The 7,512-nt window shown below is 43.7% G+C and overlaps 1 pseudogene; it reads right to left on the bottom strand.

Annotated features, from left to right (window-relative positions):
* Window positions 1-3,473: 3,473 nt before the first annotated feature.
* Window positions 3,474-4,447, bottom strand: LOC122201839 (annotated as a pseudogene).
* Between the last annotated feature and the right edge of the window lie 3,065 nt (window positions 4,448-7,512).

The following is a 7,512-nucleotide window of genomic DNA, read 5'->3' as shown; positions in this document are numbered from 1 at the left end:
AGCATAAGTGGGGGAAGGGCAGAGAGTGAAGGAGACACAGAATCCGAAGCAGGCTCCAGGCTCTGAGCTGTCAGCACAGAGCTCGACGCGGGGCTCGAACGCACAAACCATGAGATCATGACCTGAGCCAAAGTCGGATGCTTGACCGATTGAACCACCCAGGTGCCCTCCCTCTTGTTTTTACAGAGGGGAAAGGCAGGCAGTACTGTGGCTGGGTGCACATTTGGCCAGCCTGGGAAGTTTTGGCTGCTTCTGGGGAAAGAGCTGCATCACATTCTCTAAATTCTGCACAACACCACACGACCCATCCCCTCTTCTGAGATGAGCCCAGCTGCTGGTTGGTGTGACTGTGCCCAGGGGATGTCAAGGAGGCTCAGTCAGACAGCTGGGCCAGCAGAACTAGGGAGGAAAATGAACACAATCTCTATGGATGCAGGACTCAAGATGCTTCTCAGAATGATTTTCAAGACTTAGGGAATCTCATGATTCCAGAACCCAAAGGTAATCAGCCATAATCTATTAACCACACTTGTCAATGTCATGCAAACACAATGGTCAAAAGGAGAGGAAGGGACCCTAAGAGTTTCATGGTTCTATGGGGTTGGGGCGGAATCAGAGTTTCTTGCCCATTCTGAGAAGGTCTAAAGATGACCACCAACAATTTCTTCTTGTCAGGCTGTGAACAGAGCTCAACCCATCAAGCAACCATCACTGGGGGGGATCTCTTTTCTCCTATCCTTGAATCCGAATTGACTTTTGATTTGCTTTGGCCAATAGAATGTGGCAGAAATGGTGCCATGCTGGTTCTGGGTCTAGCCTTTAAGAGTCTGGCGGCTTCTATATTTTCTCTCGAAGCCAGCTCTGACACCCAAGACCACTATGCTGTGAAGAAACCTGAGTTAGCCACGAGGAGAGGCTAAATAGAGGAACAATATGAGTGAGTGAAAGCTTGAACGTTCCAGCCCAGTTCAACTGATGTACAAAAAAGAAGAATCGCCCTGCTGATCCCACTCAGTTCACAGAACCAGGGGAAATAACAGAATATTGTTCTTGTAAACCACTGAGCTTCGGGTTGATTTGTCACACGGCAATGGATAACTAAAACACTCACTGATGTGCTTTTTCTCCTTTTTCCTAAACTTTTATACTTGTTTTCATACATTCCAATGCTTCTTTAAACTCAAGGAGTCAGAATAAATGGAAAGGTATGCCTCATTTACATAAAGTTGTGAAATAAGGAATTGGATGTCAGACTATGCTATTTCTCTGCTCCTATGCTCCATCCTGCCTTCCCATCTCACCTTGGACAAAAGCCATGCTATCAATATGGCATGTAAGAGCCCTTATGATCTCTTCTCTACCCCTTGCCTCGCTGACCTCGACCTCAACCACTCCTTGTGCTTGATATTCCTTGACTATGAAGGACACGTGGACATCAGGACCTTCGTGTTTGCTCTTCCTGTGCTTGGAATGTTCTTCTCCTAGGTGTATCCATGACTTTCTCTTTACTGCCTTCAAGTCTTTACTCAACTGTTACCTTGTAATGAGATCTTTCCTAGCCTGATTGGAATTTGCTACTCTCTCCTTCTCTGAGCCACTTATCCCCTTGCTTTTTTTTTCCTCCATAGCATTTAATGCCACTTAGCATATTGCATATTATTATTCAACAAACATTGTTTGTGGTCATCTTTCTTTAGTAGAACCTCTGCTCCAAGAAAGCAGAGGTTTTTGCTTGTTTCATGCACTGCTATGAATCCAGAACTTAAATCTGCATGTGGCACAAAGTTGACATTCGCTACATCTTCATTGGACGGGTGAATGGATTTTCTAAAACCCAGAGCCTCAAACCTGGATGGTTGAGGCTGACGTGTGAAGGACAGTCTCACTTACTGGCAAAGGATGGCATTGGCGTTCGGCTCTATTAGACAAGAGAGAATCACAAGAGTAGTTAGGAGACCCTCAAGCCAGAGGTCGGCAACCTCTTTCTCTGAAAAGCCAGATAGTAAATATTTCAGGCTGCATGGGCCATATGGTCTGTATCACAAACAAGTCTGTGTCATTGTAGTGTGAAATCAGCCACGGGCAACGTGTAAACAAGTGATTGTGACTTAGGCTCCAATTAAACTGTATTTATGGGCACTGGAATTTGAACTTAATTTTGCATTATGTGCCACAAAATATTATTATTTTTCCGATTTTTTTTCAATTTCCAGGGAGACTAGCCAGAAGATTATTCATTTTTAAAGACGTATTATTTGTAATATGACTTCATGAATATTCATGGTGATTTTTGCATTCTAGTTACTTTTATAGCCAATATGCCTGGGTGAGAAAGCACAGGGCAGTAGCCAAGTGAGAAGAGCCAATCTTTAGGCGGGGTATGCTAAATCCACTAACCCATACTTCCTCCCTCTGAGACAGAGAGAGCCCCACGTGGGAGGAAGCAATGGCAGGCAATCATAGGGTGACACAGGAATCAGGCTGATAAAGGTGTTAAGGCTGTGACTTTGTTTCTTGTGTGGGCCAGTTAGCTGTTGACTGAAGTCTGCACCTCTGGCCCCAGGCGCCTGTCTTGTGTAGGTTGGAAAGGTGGGCAGGGGGGAATCTCACAGGAGGAGCATTTCCAACCCAATGCCTTTCTGACCACAGGAGAGGTGAGCCATTTTACCCATCAAAACATCAGACGGCATTAATGTCTCTGGCCAAGGTGCTGGACTTTGTGATCTCTGGAGGTGTATTGTGGGAGGGACAGGACCAGAGATGACAAGATGTCACTTTGGACTGAAAAAGGATATATTGGGGAAAATGGTAGAATGAAAAAATTCCAAACATATGCAGAAGTAGAGAACAAAGTAAACTGAGCCCCTAGTTACCCCATCACCCAGCTTCAAGGGCGGTCACCTCCTAGACAAACCTGTTTCATCCATAGTCCCACCTAAGATGATTGGAGCAAATTCCAGATATCATGTCATTTCATTAGGCAAAGGCTATTTTGATTACACAGGAATTCATTATTTAGAATGCAAAAGCTACTCAAAATTCATTTAGAAAAGTGAAAAAATAAGCAAAAGAAAAGCAACAAAAATAATCCATGTTTTTACCACCAAGAGGTAATCATTGTTAGCCATTTTTCCTTCTATTTTTTAAAGAACAAAAAAGTATCTTACTATACATAGCTTTGGGAGCTTGATTTTCCCCCTCGTTAATATAGCTATGACACATCTTTCCATGCTAATAAATATACATCTACATTATAGCTTCTGGGGGGGCTGGGTACAGTATACTTTATTGACTGTACATGACAAGGTAGGTCTCCCCAAGTCCCTCCCCTTCTTCAGAGGGTCTAGGATGGAAACTGTAGAGGTTGGGAGATTATCAGCATGTTGGGGGATGAGTTGCGGCAAGGACTCCCCAGCAACTGAGGGCCTCTCTCGTCCTCTTGCTCTCGCTGGGGCTGGTGGTCCAGGGGGCTCTTACTCCTTGGAGGCCCTGGGGACCATAATGTTGCTGTAGCCAAATTCATTGTCATACCAGGAAATGAGCCTGACAAAGTGGTCATTGAAAGCAATGCCAACCCCAACATCACAGGTGGAGGAATAGGTGTCTCTGATAAAGTTGCAGCAGACAATCTGGTCCTCAGTGTAGCCCAGGATGCCCTTGAGGGGACCCTCTGACACCTGCTTTGTCACCTCTTTGATATCATCATGTTTGGCAGCTTTCTCCAGGCAGCAGGTCAGATCCATGACTGACACATTGTGGGTGAGGACAAAGAAGGCCATGCCAGTGAACTTCCCATTCAGATCAGGGATGACCTTGCCTACAGCCTGGGCAGTGCCAGTATAAGCAGGGATGACATTCTGGGCAGCCATTATGCCGCAGCTCCCCAGAGGGGCCATCCATGATTTCTGGGTGGCGGTGATGGCATGGACTGTGGTCATGAATCCCTGCACAATGCTGAAGTTGTCATAGATGACCTCGGCCAGAGGGGCCAAGCAGTTGGTGGTGCAGGAGGCATTGCTGACAATCTTGAAGGAGTTGCCATACTTCTCACGGTTCACACCCATCACAGACATGGGGGCATCAGCAGAAGGGGCAGAGAGGATGACCCTCTTCATCCCACCTGTCAGGTGAGCTCCAGTCTTCATGGTGGTGGAGACCCCAGTGGACTCCACAGCACAGCACCAGCATCAGCCCATTTGATGTTGGTGGAATATCGCTCTTGGAAGATGGAGATGGGCTTTCCATTAATGACGTGTGTCCCATTCTCAGCCTTGACTGTGCCGTGGAATTTGCCATGGGTGAAATCATAACAAAACACGAAGACCATGTAGTTGAGGTCAATGAGGTGGTCACTGATGGCAACAATATCCACTTTTCCCGAGTTAAAAGCAGCCCTGGTGACCAGGCATCCGATACGGCCAAATCCGTTTACTCTGACCTTCACCATTGTGTCTTGGGGACACTGCTGGCCCTGCACCAGAAGATGTGTCTGTCTAGTGAATGGGAGGACCAGAGTGCATTACAGTTCTTAATGGCTCCGTGTGTATCCATGATGTGATGCTTCCTTATTCTTAAAAACATGTCCTTGTTGGTGTGTATTTAGGTTAATTAAAAAATTTTGACTATTATAATCACCTTGTAAGAAACATTTTTGACCAGATATCTCGTACCCTTGTTTGATCATTTCCTTTGGATGAATTACAAGAGGTAGAATTCCTAGGGCAAAGGCCTCCACATATTTAGAGATTTTTATTCATATTGTCAAGATGCTTTCTAGTAAGGTGATACTAAGGTCATACCAAGTAAACCAGGAATGCAGAAGAGCGCCTGTTTGTCACATCCTCACCAGCAGGGAGTATTGATATTCTTCTAGCCTTTGCCAATACGATCGGTTGAAAAATGTATCTTGTCATTTTAATTTGCATTTCTTTGATCACTAGGGAGGCCATTTTGAAAATGTTGGCTGGCCGAATTTTTGGATTTATTTTTTAAATTTATTATGGAAATTAAAAAAAAAACATAAATGCAGAGACCAATCCCTCTGTAGCCATCACCCCACTTCGACATTTACAACATGTGGCCAGTCTTTCTTCGCTTATATCATCCTCCTTCCCCTTCACATACATGACATATACACCACATTGTTTTATTTAAAAAAGTCTTTTTAATTTTTTAAATTTGAGATAGAGAGCAGAGCATGAGTGGGGGAGGGGGTAGAGGGAGGGAGAGAGAGAGAGAGAGAGAGAGAGAGAGAGAGAGAGAATCTCAAGCAGACTCCACTCTCAGTGCAGAGCCGGATGCGGGACTCAGTCCCATGACCCATGACTTGATACCCGAGTAGAAATCAAGAATCTGTCGCTCAACTAACTGAGTCACCCAGGGGCCCCTATACCACATTATTTTAAATCAGATCTCAAGCATCATATCTATTATACATTTTCAGTATACATACTAAATGCAAAAGGATTCTTTATTCTGTTATCACAGAGCTGTGATATTACTACCAAACTTAAAAATAACAATAACTGGGGTTGCCTGAGTGGCTCAGTTGGCTAAGTGTCCAATTCTTGATCTCACCTCAGGTCTTGATTTCAGCATCATGAGTTCAACCCTGTATTGAGCTCCATGCAGCGTGTGAAGCCGACTTAAAAAATAATAATAATAACATAACAATAATTTGTTAAGACACCTGCAAGTATCCAGTGTTCAGATATGTTTGTTTCATGTTTGTTTGTTTATTTAAAACATTTTCTTTAAATCTTCATTTATTTCAGGGGCGCCTGGGTGGCTCAGTCAGTTGCGTGTCCGACGTCGGCTCAGGTCATGATCTCGCGGTCCGTGAGTTGGAGCCCCGCGTCGGGACAGCTCAGAGCCTGGATCCGGCTTCAGAGCCTGGCACGGTGCTCCAACTCATGAACCATGAGATCATGACCTGAGCCAAAGTCCGACTCTCAGCTGATTGAACTACCCAGGCACCCCTGTTTATGGTTTAATAGTTGGCTTATTTGAATGAGAATCTAGTAAAGGTCCACACTTTTCAATGTGGTTGATATGTCTCTGAAATCTGTCTCTGTTACTTTTTTGTTAGATTTGAGTTTATGTTTTAAGTAAACTCTGTCCCCAGTGTAGGGCTCAAACTCATAATACGGAGATCAAGAGTTGCTTGCTCTACTGACGGAGCCAGTCAGGCTGCCTTCTTTTTTATTGACTTGAAACGCACCTAACATACAAGTAACCATTTTAAAGTGTATAATTCAGCAGCATTTAGTGCATTCATGACGTTGTGTAACTGGGACCCCTCTCTAGTTTCCAACATTTTCATCACCCCAGAAGAACGTCCTGCACCCTTCAAGTAATTATTTCCCTTCCCTTCCAGCCCCCAGACGCTCCACTCTCATTTTGTACTTTGAAAGTCATATTGTTAGTATTAATATCTATATTATTATTTGGAAATGATTCCCAATATATCAAATGAGTAATCATGTTAGTGTTCTTAGGAACCAAGATTTTCACCATCAAAGAAATAAATATGTAAAATCAAGTCAGTTAAAATTGGTTACCCAGTATAAGTTAATGATGTAGTTTCCCTTAAAAAAATATTTTCCAATGCTTTCCACTTAAACTCTTAGAAACAACGACCAATCCAACTGCCAAGAGAACTCTATTTTTCCAGACTGTGCTCTAGAAATATCATTTCTAACTAAGACTAGGGGTCTCTGGATAAAGATTGATGCCTGGTCTGGGGCAAGAAATTCATACAGGTTTTTTTTTTTAATTTTTTACTGTTGATTTATTTTTGAGACAGAGAGGCCACAAGTGGGTGAGGGGCAGAGAGAGAGAGAGCGGGACAGAGGATCCAAAGTGGGCTTAAGAGCAGAGAGCCTGATGTGGGCTCTAACTCACAAACTGCGAGATCATGACCTGAGTAGAAGTCAGACACTTAACTGACTGAGCGACCCAGGCACCCTAGGTTTTTGATACACATTTATGTGAATATATGAGTATATATGGTTTGATATTTACCTTGCAGTGATGATTTAATGCCACTGGCACAAAAAAATCATAGTGTTTGCATCTGAAAAAGTTACAACTTCAGTATGTATTTACTCTTTTCTTTTTAAGATTACTTTGGAAATGTTGGCATGGGGTTAACAATCCTCTCTGACGCGGATAAATAAAGCCATAGATTGAAATTAGAAGTATCAGTGTAGACGCTCTGCAGAAAACACCACACTGTTGATGGATAAGCCCTAGGTAATCATAACCGCAACAATTTATTGCGTAGATAAAGGCTCAACCTGCTGTAAAAGTAGATCTCTCAAAGAAGTCCTGCGAAGACTGCGTCTTTTTACAATTACACACAGACATAACAACGATTCCAGGGCTGTTTTCCATTAGGTCTGGTTGAGGCATGGTACCACCTTCTGTTGGAGCCAGCCCGAGTTCTGGGACCGCCTCGGAGGCACGGCCTTGCCTACCCACCCCTGAAATGATGCCTCTTCTCTCAGGTCT

Source organism: Panthera leo, chromosome D2 (genome assembly GCF_018350215.1).
Source record: "Panthera leo isolate Ple1 chromosome D2, P.leo_Ple1_pat1.1, whole genome shotgun sequence".
NCBI classification, from domain to species: domain Eukaryota; kingdom Metazoa; phylum Chordata; class Mammalia; order Carnivora; family Felidae; genus Panthera; species Panthera leo.
The sequence above is the reverse complement of the archived record's forward strand: the minus strand, read 5'-3'. Positions and strand labels throughout refer to the sequence as shown.